General features: G+C 43.2%; 1 protein-coding gene and 1 pseudogene across 3 annotated transcripts in view; both read left to right on the plus strand.

Annotated features, from left to right (window-relative positions):
- The window catches only part of AGBL4 (ATP/GTP binding protein like 4), a 1469133-nt gene that overhangs the window by 1016577 nt on the left and 437280 nt on the right, over window positions 1-15276 (plus strand). The gene's annotated exons all lie outside the window — the stretch shown is intronic.
- On the plus strand, window positions 11081-12456 carry LOC113882498 (annotated as a pseudogene).

Here is a 15276-nt window from a genome sequence, read left to right on the forward strand (position 1 = left end):
CATGCCTTTGGCAATAGTAGCTGCTGTTATTGTTGACATCCTAGATCTGCCATGAAATTCCTATGCACCCTTGAGTAAGTCACTTAGCTTCTGGCAAAGTGCCTAGTTATTAATAGAAGACATTTAATAAATAATTATTGAGTAAATGATTGATTGAATGAATGAATGAATATGTTAACCACCATGGCCTTTGATTTCTGTTTTATAGAGTGAAAGAGTTAGATTGAAATGTGATGACAAAATTTTTACAACATTCCGTACACAAGCCCTCTCACATTTGAATCTATTTTAATCAGCACAACTAGTACATGGGCATTTTCCCATCTAACCCTTATCTGACCGATGAGGAATTTGAGGTTCATAAATGGAAGAGGATCTACCCCCTGTTGTAAAGAAGACTTACTGCTATTATGCTTCATCCTAAAATAACTGTGAACATGAATTATTTAACCATACAGAGGTTTAACTCGCTGAAATGAAGTTGGCTCTCTAGATTGCTACTATGAAGCTCTGTTATAGGAAAATAATGTTGGGAGGCAACAAAACCTTAAAGATAGGAGACATTAATGACTTAATGGCAACACATCTGACATTAAAAAAAAAAAAAAAAATCTTGTTTTCTCTGGGCCAGTTCAGAGGGAGTAGAGAGAGGAAGGTTGGAACTGTCATTGGGTAAGAAAGAAAGAAGTAATAAATCTTCTCCAGATGGCAGAGTATGCCAAGCAGAAGCCAGGTTTGTGAATTGAGAGGAAGCCTGAGCTAAGCCCTTAATCCCTTACACGTGTCTAGTCTTTTCAAGTTTACAAAACTCCTTCCTGAGTGTGATCATATTTGGGCCCCAGTGTATCACTAACTAGAGGGGGGCTGAAGAGGTTGATGTAGCCAAAGGAGTGCTCCAGAGAGACCAGCCAGGCATCCAGGTCTAGGGCCATGGGGGCCGGGTGGTTCCAGACCTTGAATTATAGCTCAGTATATTTAAGCTGGAGAAGGCAATGGCACCCCACTCCAGTACTCTTGCCTGGAAAATCCCATGGATGGAGGAGCCTGGTAGGCTGCAGTCCATGGGGTCACTAAAAGTCGAACACGACTGAGCAACTTCACTTTCACTTTTCACTTTCATGCATTGGAGAAGGAAATGGCAACCCACTCCAGTGTTCTTGCCTGGAGAATCCCAGGGATGGGAGAGCCTGGTGGGCTGCCGTCTATGGGGTCGCATAGAATCGGACACGACTAAAGCGACTTAGCAGCAGCAGCAGCAGCATATTTAAGCTGAGCAGGAGACGGCCTTGCCCTGTGAGTTGGCACACATCTGGTAGCACTGGCCAGGGACCTCCGCTACGAGATCTCTGCTAAGAGATCAAGGCCACACTTTCTGGGTTCTTTCCTTGAGATGATCTTCCACAATAAATGAGAAAAGCCTAAGATCAGCATGGTGCTGATTATCATGTCTGATTGATATAAAGAAGAAAATGAGTCATGGGGTTAGATGCCCAGAGGATCTCTAGGAAATTAGGATTCAGAAGTGGGTCGAGGTAAGTGTTTCCAGGACAAACTGTAACTGGTGATGGTGTGGGAGTGCCACATTTCAACACCGACAATTCTGTTAATACATAACATATTAGGTGTTGAGAATACAGTAATGAGTAAGTTTCATGATCTCTGCCTTCATGGAGTTTACAGTTAAGATAGGAATTACAGGAATTAATTGCACATATATTTATAAACCATAAAAGGTACTACGGATGAGAAGTCTTATCACAGAACATAATAGAAAGACCTGATATGATTTCCAAATTCAAGGATAATACTGCTGAGGACGTGATTTCTGATCTAAGACATGAAAGATATGCTGATTTTATCACAGGAGCAAGTGGGAAGTGGTAGAGATAATTGCTCCAGAAAAGAGAACAGCAAAGACCAAAGATCAAGAGAGAGGGTGGCATGTTTTGAAACTGAAAGGATGCATGAATGAAGCAAAGATACTGAGGGAAAGATGAGGCTCAAGAGGTTGGTGGGGCCAGACTATGCAGGACACAGGGCTTCTTAGGCCATGGGAAACATTTAACCTTTTACCTCAGAGACTGTGAAGCCATTGTGTAAAGAATTAAGGATCTGATTTTAATTTTAAAGGAATCTCTGTTGTGTCAAGAATGGATTGGAGACTTCCCTGGTGGTCCAGTGGTAAAGGATCCACCTGCCAATGCAAGCGATGTGGGTTTGATCCCTGGTCTGGGAAGATTCTACATGCCACAGGGCAACTAAGCCCCTGCACCCCAACTACTGAGCCCATGCACTGCAACCACTGAAGCCTGTACACCCTAGAGCCTGCGCTTCTCAACAAGAGAGGCCACCACGATGAGAAGCCTGGGCACAGCAACTAGAGCGTAGCCCCTGCTCACTGCAACTAGAGAAAGCCTGTGCATAGCGACAGAAATGCAGCACTACCAATAAATAAGTAAATAAAATTTATATATATATATATATAAAGGATGGATTGGAAGTATGTTGAACTATGCAGACTCAGAGACTTAAGTAAATATATATATATATATGTATATATATATATGTATATATATATATATATGCTGAACTATGCAGACTTAGAGACTTACCAGCCAAGAGAAAGCAAGAGAAGGACCCAGATCTGGAGAAAGTTTTGGGTGAATGTAGTTTCACTTTCATGCATTGGAGAAGGAAATGGCAACCCACTCCAGTGTTCTTGCCTGGAGAATCCCAGGGACGGGGGAGCCTGGTGGGCTGCCGTCTGTGGGGTCGCACAGAGTCGGACACAACTGAAGTGACTTAGCAGCAGCAGCAGCAGGCCAGTGGCAGAACTAATCTAAACTAATCTAAGCAACTATTGAGGGCTAGGCTCTAGACTGAGAGTAAAGAACTGAAATGTCGCACAGTGTAACCTCACAGAACCTACGAGCAGTGAGAGGACTTTGCAGGAAAATAAGTCTTTTAGTTCAGCAAATTCACGTGCCAAACAGTGTGCTCAGCGTGTTTTCTCTGGTGTCTATGATCTCGTTTAAATTTGGATCGCCATTATTTGAGGAAGAGCTATCAATTATTATCCCACTTTTTCAGGTGAGAAAACTGAAGCTCAGCAAGATTAAGTGACTCGGCCAAGAGCTTCCAGCCAGTAAATGGAACCAAAATTTGTGCCGAGTTCATTGGATTCCAAGCCCAGTGATCCCACACTTCACCACTCTCTTTAAAAAGTGGTATCTAATGCTAGGAAAATAGCATGCCTAAGGGAAAAAGAGACCTATGGAAACAGCTGATTCTGTAACATAACTAACTTACCATGGAATTGCAAATAGAACTTTATTACATTTTTGTGTATGTGTGCCAAGGGTCTAAATCGAGCCCCAGGTCCATCTGACCCAAACATCTCCTTCCAGGAATGCATATTAAAATTGGGGTGAGAGCCCAGAACAGTCAGATTCTGTCTCAAGGCGCCTGTGCCAAGATTCCAGTTGAAATTTTTAATTGAGTTCAAGCTCCTATAAATGGGGATGCACTAATCCGAATGTTGATTAAGCTTTCATTCTTGCTGCTGCTGGAGCCATGTGACTCTAATCTGGCGCTTCAGCCATGGGGCTGGCTATTCCCTCTCACACTGCACTGACTTCCCCCACCAGCCAGCAGGGGCTTCTCGCAGACATTTGTGCCAATAGGGAAGGTTGCATTCTTGGTTCACTTCCCAAAGCTCTTAACCCAGATGGATTCATGGCTTTTGAATCATGATCAGACCTTGAGCTGCACATTAAAAAAAAAAAAAAAAACTTTCTAAATAATAAACGAAACATACACATTCAGATATTATTATGATGGCTAGCTGACTGCTGTGGCCTTCTGGTCCTCAACTGTGGAGCCACATCCTGAGCCACAGAAGAAACTCATAGTAGACACTCTTAGTGGTTAAAAAGCAGATTTGGGCTTGAATCTTAGCACTGATCATAGTCACTCTGAGACACTGGAGTTCAGTCCACTGGGTTTAATTCTCAGCAACTATGTCAGTTTTGAGGAAGGGCCCAGTGCAGTACTTGACACACTTGCCAAGAGCCAGTTAGTTCCTTTCCCTTCTATCTGCTTAGCCAGTGACCTCCTTCTCGCTCACTGGCCCTTACCCTCCCCTTCAATGTGACCGTCACCCATACTCTTTCTTAAGACTTCATCCTTACTCCGCACACCCATATGTTGTCTCTGAAGGAAAAGCCTGTCTTAGGGCTTCTCTGTTCCCAGTAATCTCTGCATGTAAGCCACCAACGCACCTCCACCTTAGGGTAGATTTCCCACCGTTCTCTGTGGGGCAGTTCTGTGACGATGCAGGCAGTTGTGGGAGGAAATGAAGGAACAAACCAAAGGATTAGGCAAAAAATATCCAAAGCCCCTGCATCCTCTCAGTCATGGCCCCTGAGTCCTGTCTGCATTCCTGCTACATAAACATCACGACAGCTACCACTGCTGCTGAAACAGAGTCAGCAAGTGCCAGTGCTGCCGATATCACTGCTGACACTTTTACTAATACTACCGTTGCTGCTATTAACAACCCTACTACTTGTGCGGCTACAATACGCTATTATAATCTTACTGCGATCCTTGTTACTACCACCACCACAGTGTCTGCAGGCTAATGCTTACTGATGTACCCTAATTAGTGATAATGCTGGCTACGTGCCCTACATTCAGACTTAGTTCTCTAAGTGCGTTGCATGTAAAAACTCACTTAATCCTCATATAACTCTATGATTTAAGTGCTATTATTGTCCTCATTTTATACAGGAAGGAACTGGGACACAGAGAAGTTAAGAAATTTGCCTAAGACCATATGGCTAGAGAGCTTCCCTGATAGCTCGGTTGGTAAAGAATCCACCTGCAATGCAGGAGACCCCAGTTTGATTCCTGGGTCAGGAAGATCAACTGGAGAAGGGATAGGCTACCCACTCCAGTATTCTGGTCTGGAGAATTCTAAAGACTGTATAGTCCATGGGGTCACAAAGAGTCAGACAAGACTGAGCAACTTTCACTTTCACATGGCTAGACATGGCAGAGTCCAGATTTGAACTCAAACATTTTGACCCTAGAGTCTTTTCTTTCACATTATACTACATTGTCTCTAACAACAATAAGCTGCCTCACTGTCCTGCCCTCAAATTTTATTCTTGAGAGTGGGCTCCCTCAATGTCTTCCACCTTCTTCCACAAAACCACTTCTACCAAAGCACTTATTGTAGTTATTGTCTACATGTTTGGTTACCTTACTGCCCACACCACCCCACCCCCACCAATGCCCACTCAACTATGCTGCTCAATTCAATGTCGAGTGATTACAGAGCAGAGATCACATTGGCTCATATCTGGGACTCCAGTGCTTTATATATTCTTGACCTATTAGGCATTGAAATAATTGATTAATGAGTGAACAAAGAAACAGACAAATGACCTTGAGGCAATCAGAGTTCACCAACAGCCAGTGGGGATGCCTGGGGAGGTAGTAAGCTTCCCCCATTACAGAGGTTCCAGCAAAACATCCAGGATTCATAGAGATCCTGAAATAGATGAACTTCAAAGTTTCCCCCAAGTTTAAGGTACCAGAATTCCTCAAGAAGCACACTTGACCATCGAACACCCTCTCCCCTCTGCATACTGGATGTATTGCATTTGAACTCCTTATGAAATGAAAGAAAATTAGTTACATTGATATTGATGTGAAGTTGTCAAGTCAGATGCCTCTAGGCTTTCAGAAACCTCCAATCAACACACTGTTTGATAGATGAGAGGACAGGGGCCCAGAAAGGTTAAAGCCTGGTCTAATGTGGTGCCTTGGAGTACAGGCAGGCAGGGAAAAAAGTACGTCTGTCCTGAGTGACATTCCAGGTCTCTTGCCATTCAAGCCATTTATCAACAGACGGTGATCTCCCATGACCCACACTGACTTCAAAAGGACATAGATGCCAACTTGTCTTCAAGTAGCAAAGTAGCTCAGCTGCCTAACATAGAGAGCAACCCAATAAGGATTGAAATCACCCCTGTCATGCAAAGTGGTCAACCACTTTATATCTTAGTCTTATCTCAGTCTTTCAGGGGCCTTTGTCTACCTAAATGTGCTATCTCCTTCTGCATGTAATGTTTCAGCTTTGAGTGGAATATTGTGTCAGAACCAAAGCCTTCCTCTTTGAAAATCAACATTTTGGCAGCCCCTTGCTATTCAGTTTCTGAAGGTGCCGAAGTCTGCCTTCCTCATTCATCCAACCACAGGAAATCATTATCCAGTGATGGAGTTCTATTCCACTATCATTATCCTATAATGAGAATGCCTCCTCGGATGGGGGAAGGGTGGAGATGAAGTTGTGGGTGGTGGGTGGAGGCAGTAAAGATCCTGCAGACTTTGGGAAACAATTGTGCGGCTATAGGTACCCAGTAGATTATGCTTTATGGCATCATGGCAGATATATACACACAAATGTATAACATTATATAATATAAAATGGTGTATATACACATACATATATATGTATATTCATATAAAGATAATTTCAAAGTGCATTGAACATTTCGTTGTACAGCATTTATCTCTTCTTCTGATAAAAGTTTGGGGAATCCTCAGTACTGATCTTGCTTGCAGGAATCACTCAAACTTGTGGGATGAGAGGGAAATACATCCCTGTGGTCAGAGATGAGACACCTGACCTTCTTATGCATTAGTCAATCGCCATATTCCAACCCCTCAGGTTGCAGAGTCATACTGTTGTTGGATATGCATATTGATTGTAATTTGTTGAATATATGCGTGTGTATATGTATATACATATATATTGATGGTTTAGTAAACAGTATTAGCACTATGTATCCTGAATTTATCCTCTTTGTTACATTTATAAAATCCCCAATTTAAAATACAAAAGAAATGAAAAATATCTCCAAATTAGTTTGCCTCAATTAATTTATACACTGGGTGTGTTCCAAGTGCTAATGAATGTGATATGCACTAGTAATACAGAAAGGAGCAAAGTCATGATTCCTTGGGTAAGTCTATGGCCCACAAAAGACCCTATCAGTAAGCTGGGAGCTGGGGAAAGTTGCAGGCCCACCTTGAACATTTGCAAGACTCAGGCGAGGGAACAAATGGAGGCCTAGAAAGTCTAATCCAAATACTATGTTATAAATCTAGCTAACACATTGTTAAAATATATACCTATCCTCCTACCTGGATAGATACATAATGAAAAACTAGAAAGATACTTGTAAAGCCGTAATTTTTTTATGATGAAAACTTGGCAAAAAGAAAAAAATCCAAGAGTTCTGAATTTAATTCCTATTGTAATTCCTATTCCTGTCTGAATATTCTCTTGGCAGAGAGATGGGCCTACAATGTTTGCAACAATAAAGCTTGGGGCCCAGAGAAGGGGCCCTATAAACAGATAAAAGAATAGGATTGGAAGGTTGAATTCAGTGATATCTCAGTTACCTTGTGCTCTAATGTTCACAGATAACTGAGAAAAGAGGTCCTTCTCAAGATAGGAAATACTTGCTTGTATTTAAAGAGTGTTCGGTTTTACATGCCCCTAAATATATGCACACAAGAGTACAATTGCAAAAAAAAAATGGAGCTGGGTTATGTGGCCAAATGCAGAATTCATTGAATGCCAGTTGTAACAGACCATAATGAAGCTAAAAGTAAATTGGACTTAAAGATGTATATTTAATCATGGATGCTGAGCACACAATAAAATGATATTAAAATATTCAGGCATTCAAATCAGCTCAATGCTGGGGCTGTATGTTCTAAATCTAAACGAAAACATTAAATACGTGCTCAGACCTATATTATTCTTCTAGTTCAAATACCATAAATCTTGAAGAGTTGAAATGTAAACAGTCAAGATTATTTTTACAGCAATAGGCACTTCTTCCAGATCCACAGCTAGCAACTATCACTGAGTCATTTCTGGACTTACCTTTTGAATTCTGGGTTCTTCTGGAACGATTAGAATAGTAGCTCTGGCAGATCGTTGGAGACCTTGTAGGCAGGTCAACCCCACCCCCCATTTCAGGCGAGTGGCTCTTAGAAAGTCCTGGGGGAAGAGTTCTAGATTTATATCACATGACTTGTTTGAAGTGTGTGTCAGTCAACTCTGGGCTGGAAAACCTTGGGAGAACTATTGTACATAATCTTTGAGAACCTCAATTTGTTCATCTATAAAATGGAAAAGTTACTCCTTTCTGTGCCAGGAGTATTTTAAGCATACTTCTAACATAATAATAGTTATTTTATACCTTTGGATAGGGATACCTTTGGATACCTTTTTGCTATATGTGCATTGTAAAAAATTTTGTAAATACAAAATAACATTATATCAGAGAAAAACATCACCCTTAATACCATTGCCAAAGATAAATGCTATTAAACTGAATATTTTCTTCCTGACTAGTTATTTGCATATCTGTATATGTAGTTAGGCAGTGGTGGTTTAGTTGCTAAGTTTTGTCTGACTCTGGAGACCCCATGGACTGTAACCCACCAGCTCCTCTGTCCATGGGATTTCCCAGGCAAGAATACTGGAATGGCTTGTCAGTTCTTTCTCCAGGGGATATTCCCAATGCAGGGATTGAACCAGTCCCCTGCATGGCAGGTGGTTTCTTTAGTGACTGAGGTGATGAGGAAGCCCATATATACAACATACTATATATACAGTTTTATATCATTTAACACTGTACTGTGAACATTTTACCACATTATTTGAAATTATTTATAAATTCTTTAAATGGTCGAATAATATCCCTTTGAAATGATGTACCATACTTTATTTAAAATCTACTAGTATTTACAGTTGAGATGGTTCTAAATTGTCATTATTTTAAATAGCATGACAATAAATTATCACATCATTTTGCAACTATGCACATATCACCCTTTTAAATTTTTAGGTAGCAATCTTATTCATTTCTCTAAGTTCAGTGCCCAGTATGGTACTTGGAATAAAGCAAGACCTCTAAAAATATACACTGAATAAATGAATAAGTGAATGAGTGATGAAACACCAGTGAGTATCCCTTTCTGTGACACTGCCGTCTCAGATAAGGTGGAGGGAGTTCTGTAGCCACACCAGACACAGATAGGGTGGTGGTGGGGCTCTCTTCCAAGGCAAGTGGTTACCGTCCTTCTCTTATGTACTTCTGTCAGGTAAATCTCCTCCCTGAAACTCAAGGGCCAATGAGCCTTTTTATTGAAATGCAATTTGTAAAGTTTTACCTGAGAAATTGTTTGCTTTGCTCACATTTTGCCTTTGCCACAGTCTACCTCATGTTGCACGTCAAATGACAAGAGTCATAATAAGTAAAACATGAATGATCTAATTAAAAAGAACCATACTGGAACACTTAGCAAGGATGGGGGCCAGAGGAGGCACCTTCATTGCATCAGAGAAGATACTCACACAGGCACTGGAGAAGTTTCTCGTAAAAACTAGATGGGCTCTGACCCTCAGAGTTCTTCTCTGAACATAATTATCTTTAGAATGGGGATAGTGGTAAGTATCATTTATTGAGCTTTTTAGAATGTACTAAGTAATCCTTTACGTACATTGTCTTATTTGATGCTTACAACAATCTATAAAGGAAAAAAAAAAATAGAGCCCTTGACTTATAAGGAAACGGGGTCTCTGCAAGGTTAAATAACTTGAGTACAGTTGAGATAACCGAACTTTGCAGTGTTGAATGTCTGTATGGCTATGGAGCCAGACAGGTCTGGATTTTAATCCTAGCTCCACCACCACTTACAAGCTGTGTGACTATGAGAAAGTTATTTAACCTCCTTGAGGCTCCATCTGCTCATCTATAAAATAAAGATAACAATAGTACCTAATTCATGGGCTTGTTGTGAGGATGAAAAGACATATAACACTTAGGCAGGACCTGGAACGTAGCAAGAGCTCAGGAAATGTTATTTTATGATTACTTTTATTGTTTTCATGATTATACTATTAATATTCTTTGGTGATTATGACGGCAATACCAGACTCTGGACTGGGGCAGTGGGCATTCAAAAATGTATAAGACATATAGTGCCTACTCTCCATGAGCATCCAGCCTAACTTTGCCTCTAATTTTACAACTGCAAAGCTAGTAAATGATGAAGCTGGGACTTGAACTGTAACTGTGGAATTTTAAAATACTCTTCTGCTACCTACCACATCCTTCCATTGTAATGTATACCTGATGTTATTGTTGTTAATAGTTTATGTCTGCCTTCCCCATAAAACTGAGGTCTTGGAGGTGGGAATTCTTGCGACTCCTCTTTGCATCCCCAGTGTCCAGCCTGGGACCTGCCACAGAGTCAGGTCCTAAGTGTTTGCTGTTATCAACCGAAGGTCCTATGTTGGGCCACTCATCTCCTGCGTCCCCAGGCCCCAGTCAGGTCCACAGTCCCACTGTTTTTGTCCCTTTCCGTGTGTTCCATCCCCCCCTCCCCCTCTCCCCATTAGGATTCTGCAGTGAGTGATTCCCTCTGTCATCTCGCCGTAAATTGATGACTCGGGCCTGCTGATGCACTGAGCCACATGGCTAATACATCAGCTAAATGGATGCCGAAAACACCACCTGCTCCTTCAGGCAAATGGCACTTTGGAAAATGGAATGTGTAATCAATAGAATTAAACCTTAAGCAGAACTCTGTACCCATGTCCCTGTGCAGGGGCTTGGCAGGCAAACAGTGGGAAGATTTTTTTTTTTTCTTTTTTCTACTCTTTCAAAGCACTTGGTTTGGCACTTGTTCAGCAAGTTCTGTCGCCCCTATCAGGGTCAGCATGGTATCCTCAGCATGCTGTCGCTTCCCTTCCTGTTCTGCCTGAATCTCTTAGTCACTTGGCCTTTATATCCTATCTCTGGCAGAGTTAGAGAGAGAGTTTCCAATACACTCAGTGTAGCACAGACGGCTGGAGTTTGAAGCAAGGAGCCTGAAGTCGAGGAGGTCTGGGTGTGACCTGAGGCCAAGACCCTCAACCACACTGAACCTTGACTCATCCGTGAAATGATGGTAATTATTCTCACCTCATAGGGTTGTTTTGAGGATCATGTACCTGAATAGCATATGTGAAGGTGCTTGGTAAACTACAAAGCCACATATGAAGGTTGGTAGTGGTGGTTTAGTCGCTAAGTCCGATTCTTGCGAGCCCATGGACCGTAAACTTCCAGGTTCCTCTGTCCATGGGATTCTGAAGGCAAGAATACTGGAGTGAGTTGCCATTTCCTTCTCCAGGGGATCTTTCCAACCCAGGAATCAAACCTGGGTCTCCTGCATTGCAAGCAGAGTCTTTACCAACTGAGCTATAAGGGAAGCCCACAAATGAAGATTAACCATTGTTATTATTCCAAGGTATGGATAGGAGCATAAACTCCCTTTGTATTTTCCTTTCTAACCTACCTATCCAAGGAAATGGCTTTTCAGATATGGCTGAGAAAGCCTAAGATCAAGTAGTCATCAGCCGAACGTGGTTTTACTCTTTCTAGGATTATGGCAAAAATTAGAAAATGGAATCCATGAGCTAGGAGGGAACTTAGGGATTATTGGTGCCTTCGTCTTAGTGAAAACACCAAATGGGATGACCCTGGTGCTACAGGAGGGCCAGGAGGCCCCAGGGGCCCTGGAATGGGAGGCCGCAGTGGCTTCCGTGGAGGCGTCAATAGTGGCGTCCAGGGCCGGGATCGCAGCCGCGAAGCTAGCGGAGGCGAGGCTGAGGACAAGGAGTGGCTCCCCGTTACCAAGCTGGGCCGCCTGGTCAAGGACATGAAGATCAAGACCCTGGAGGAGATCTACCTTTTCTCTCTGCCTATCAAGGAGTCTGAGATCATTGACTTTTTCTTGGGAGCATCCTTCAAGGATAAGGTTTTGAAGATTATGCCCATGCAAAAGCAGCCCAGTGCTGGCCAGTGGACCAGGTTCAAGGCATTTATTGCCATCGGGGATTACAACGGACATGTCGATCTGGGTAACGAGTGTTCTAAAGAAGTACCCACTGCCATCTGTGGAGCCATCATCCTGGCCAAGCTGTCCATCGTCCCTGTGTGAAAAGGCTACTGGAGGAGCAAGATCGGCAAGCCCCACGCAGTTCTTTTCAAGGTGACTGGCCGCTGTGTCTCTGTGCTGGTGCACCTCATCCCTGCCCCCAGAGGCACTGGCATCGTCTCACCCCTGTGCCCAAGAAGCTGCTGCTGATAGCTGGCATCGATGATGCTACACTTCTGCCAGGGGCTGCACTGCCACCTGGGCAACTTCGCCAAGGCCACTTTTGATGCCGTTTCCAAGACCTACAGTTATCTCGCCCCTGACCTCTGGAAAGAGACAGTGTTCACCAAGTCTCCATATCAGGAATTCACTGACCATCTTGTGAAGACCCATACCAGAGTCTCCATGAAGAGGACCCAGGCCCCAGCTGTAGCCACCACATAATTTTATAAAAAGAATAATAAAGTAAATGAAACTGGTTAAAAAAAAAAAGGATTATTGGTGAGACTACAGACCTTGCTGTCTATCCTTATTATGGTTGAGGGAATCGACGTCCAGAGGGGAGAAGGATTTGGCCAGTGCCATATTGTGAATTGATGGCACAGCAAGGAATGGAGGCCAGGTGATCTTGTCTTGGTCCAGGAGTCTCCCCATGAAGCTTCCAGGCCAGAAAATCTTTACAGGAGCTGAGGGTGGGAAGACAATCAAGGTCAAGGCCACTTGAAGCCAAGAGCTTGCCCTCCTTCCTCTGCACTGTGCTGGTATCACCACCCTGAGAGCATAGGTGCAGAGGAGCCCCTTCTTCTCAGAATTCTTACAACACTGTCTTCATCATTTATTTGGCCTTTAATTTTATGCAACCTGGTGAGATCCCTTATGCTACTGTCTTGAGTTAGCTAATCCACAGTTCTCTAATGGAAGCAATTTTGCCCCCTACTTTCAGAGGACATTTGGCAATGTCTGGAGACGTTTTTGACTGTCAAGATTTGAGAGGGGTTATTACTGGCATCTAGTGGGTAGAAATCATGGCTACTTTAAACATCCTGCAGTGCGTAAGACAATGCTTGATGATGAAAAATGATCTGGTCCAAAGTATCACTAGAGTCAATGTTAAGAAACCCTAATCTAGTCCATTTGTAGGGTTCTGCCTTTTTATCTTTGGTCAGACCATCAGTGGTCTGTGAGCTCTGTGTGGACTTCAGTGCAATCTTGCTGATTCCCTCAGTAGATTTAACATAGCAGAATCTAAGCAAATATTTCCGGGTGGGGAATGCATAGATGGGGAAAGAGCACCAGACTATAAGCAGGGATCCTTGTTTGGTCAAAGCTTCACCACCAGCAGGACTAAAGTAATCCTGGACTAGATTAGTGATTTTCAAACTGTGCTCCAGGAAGCTGTAACAATATCTTCATCTGTTTGATTCTATGGCTTTTGAATGTAATTTCTTACGTACAAAGAATTCTGCAGTTGTAAAAATTTGTAAACCACTGAGATAGTTGAACCCTTAAGGTAGTTTTAGGCCAAAATCCCTCTGAAGACGCCTCAGAGGAGGACATATATAAAGGTTCTATTTTTAACAAACTCAAAGAATGCCTCTGTGATGTCAATTTATATTCTCCAGTCATGGGTTGAGGATGGTGGCCTCTCTGGCACCCTTCTAGTTTGGAGACTGTCCAGCTCCTTACTCGTCTTGTGGCCGTGCAGCAAGCCATGAGTCTCCCTTCAGGAACCTGAATATTCAGGAATGAGCTCTGGGGGAGATTCCTGCCTGTGCCTCCAACCCTGGGAGCATTCCCTGGCTCCTAAGGAGGGCCTCAGTCAGGTGCCATTAAGTAATGGCCATTTGGTGTATTTATAAACCCAGAAGCCTGTGTACGCTGGTGATAGACTTGTGCAGGAGCTAATGAATTAGTGTGAGGCAAGGGCGACCTGAGACCTGGCTCAGTGAGATGCTCTGGTTGCCTCTGGAGGGGGCTGCCTGCTTCATGCCCACTGCAAAAGACCAGAGGAAATATAGCTGAGGGTACTAAGAAAAGTCAAGAAAGAAATTCAGAGAGAGACAGCTCAAGAAGAGAAAGCAAGAGTTTGATGCTAGTGATGAGTGATGGTGATTGTCTCTGAGTGAAAAGTAGAATGTTCAATAAACATTCATTTGTAGTTATTATTAGAATTATCATTATTTATAGTTAACCATTGTCTGGGCTTATAGAGACCAGCAGGATTACATACTTGTAACTTAATATAATTGTCAGTGTCAGGTGAGCTACTTGGGTTCATAACATGCTACCTGGTACAGAAACACCTTTTACTCTAGTCCCTCCTATGCTTCTTCCCTGGTAGCTCAGTTGGTAAAGAATCCACCTGGAATGCAGGAGACCCCAGTTCGATTCCTGGGTCAGGAAGATCCACTGGAGAAAGGATAGGCTACCCACTCCAGTATTATTGGGCTTTTCTTGTGGCTCAGCTGGTAAAGAATCCACCTGCAACCTGGGTTCAATCCCTGGGTTGGAAAGATCCCCTAGAGAAGAGAAAGGCTACCCAACTCCAGTATTCTGGCCTGGAGGGTTCTATGGACTGTATAGTCCATGGGTTGCAAAGAGTCAGACACGACTGAGCGACTTTCACTCTTATGCTGTCATGGTTCATGTGGAAAATTGACATCAGAGAGGGGCAGGAGTGTGCCCAAATACCACGTCAAATCACTGTGGGGATCAGAATGCCGCTGTGCTAATGCCGGGTGGGGATTCTTCGCAACACACTGGTCTGCCTCCTGGGAGGACAGTGTTTCCTTCATCTGTGGCACTCTGTCTACAGAGCAGAAAGGTCATTGACATCATTTCATCAAATCTCAACACATTCCTAGGGGAGTGAGGAAAAACAAACACGAACAAAACAATGAACAAACAAAGGGAACAAATCACACCTAGCATTCATACAAAGGAGCCAGGCTTCACCAGGGGGTGGGGAGTGAGTCCTCCACCCCCACAGTAGGCCTGCTTAACTCTGGACCCTTTCAGCATGACCAGCAATCCAATAATGCAGTACCCTGGCTGTGCCATTAGCTCATTAGGTGGAGACGAGTGTCTGCATTGATCTGTTTATCTCTCAGGCCCGGCTGCTGGAGAAAGGCCAGCTGTTTCCCTGAGAGCTGACTTTCCTCTTGACTCATCACAGAGCATCAGGGGAGTCCGCTCCTTTGTCCCTTTCAAGCTCAAGGTCACTGGAGTGCAGAGCAGGAGTCAGACCACAGTGGTGCCTTCTGA

This window comes from Bos indicus x Bos taurus, chromosome 3 (assembly GCF_003369695.1).
Source record: "Bos indicus x Bos taurus breed Angus x Brahman F1 hybrid chromosome 3, Bos_hybrid_MaternalHap_v2.0, whole genome shotgun sequence".
Classification (NCBI taxonomy): domain Eukaryota; kingdom Metazoa; phylum Chordata; class Mammalia; order Artiodactyla; family Bovidae; genus Bos; species Bos indicus x Bos taurus.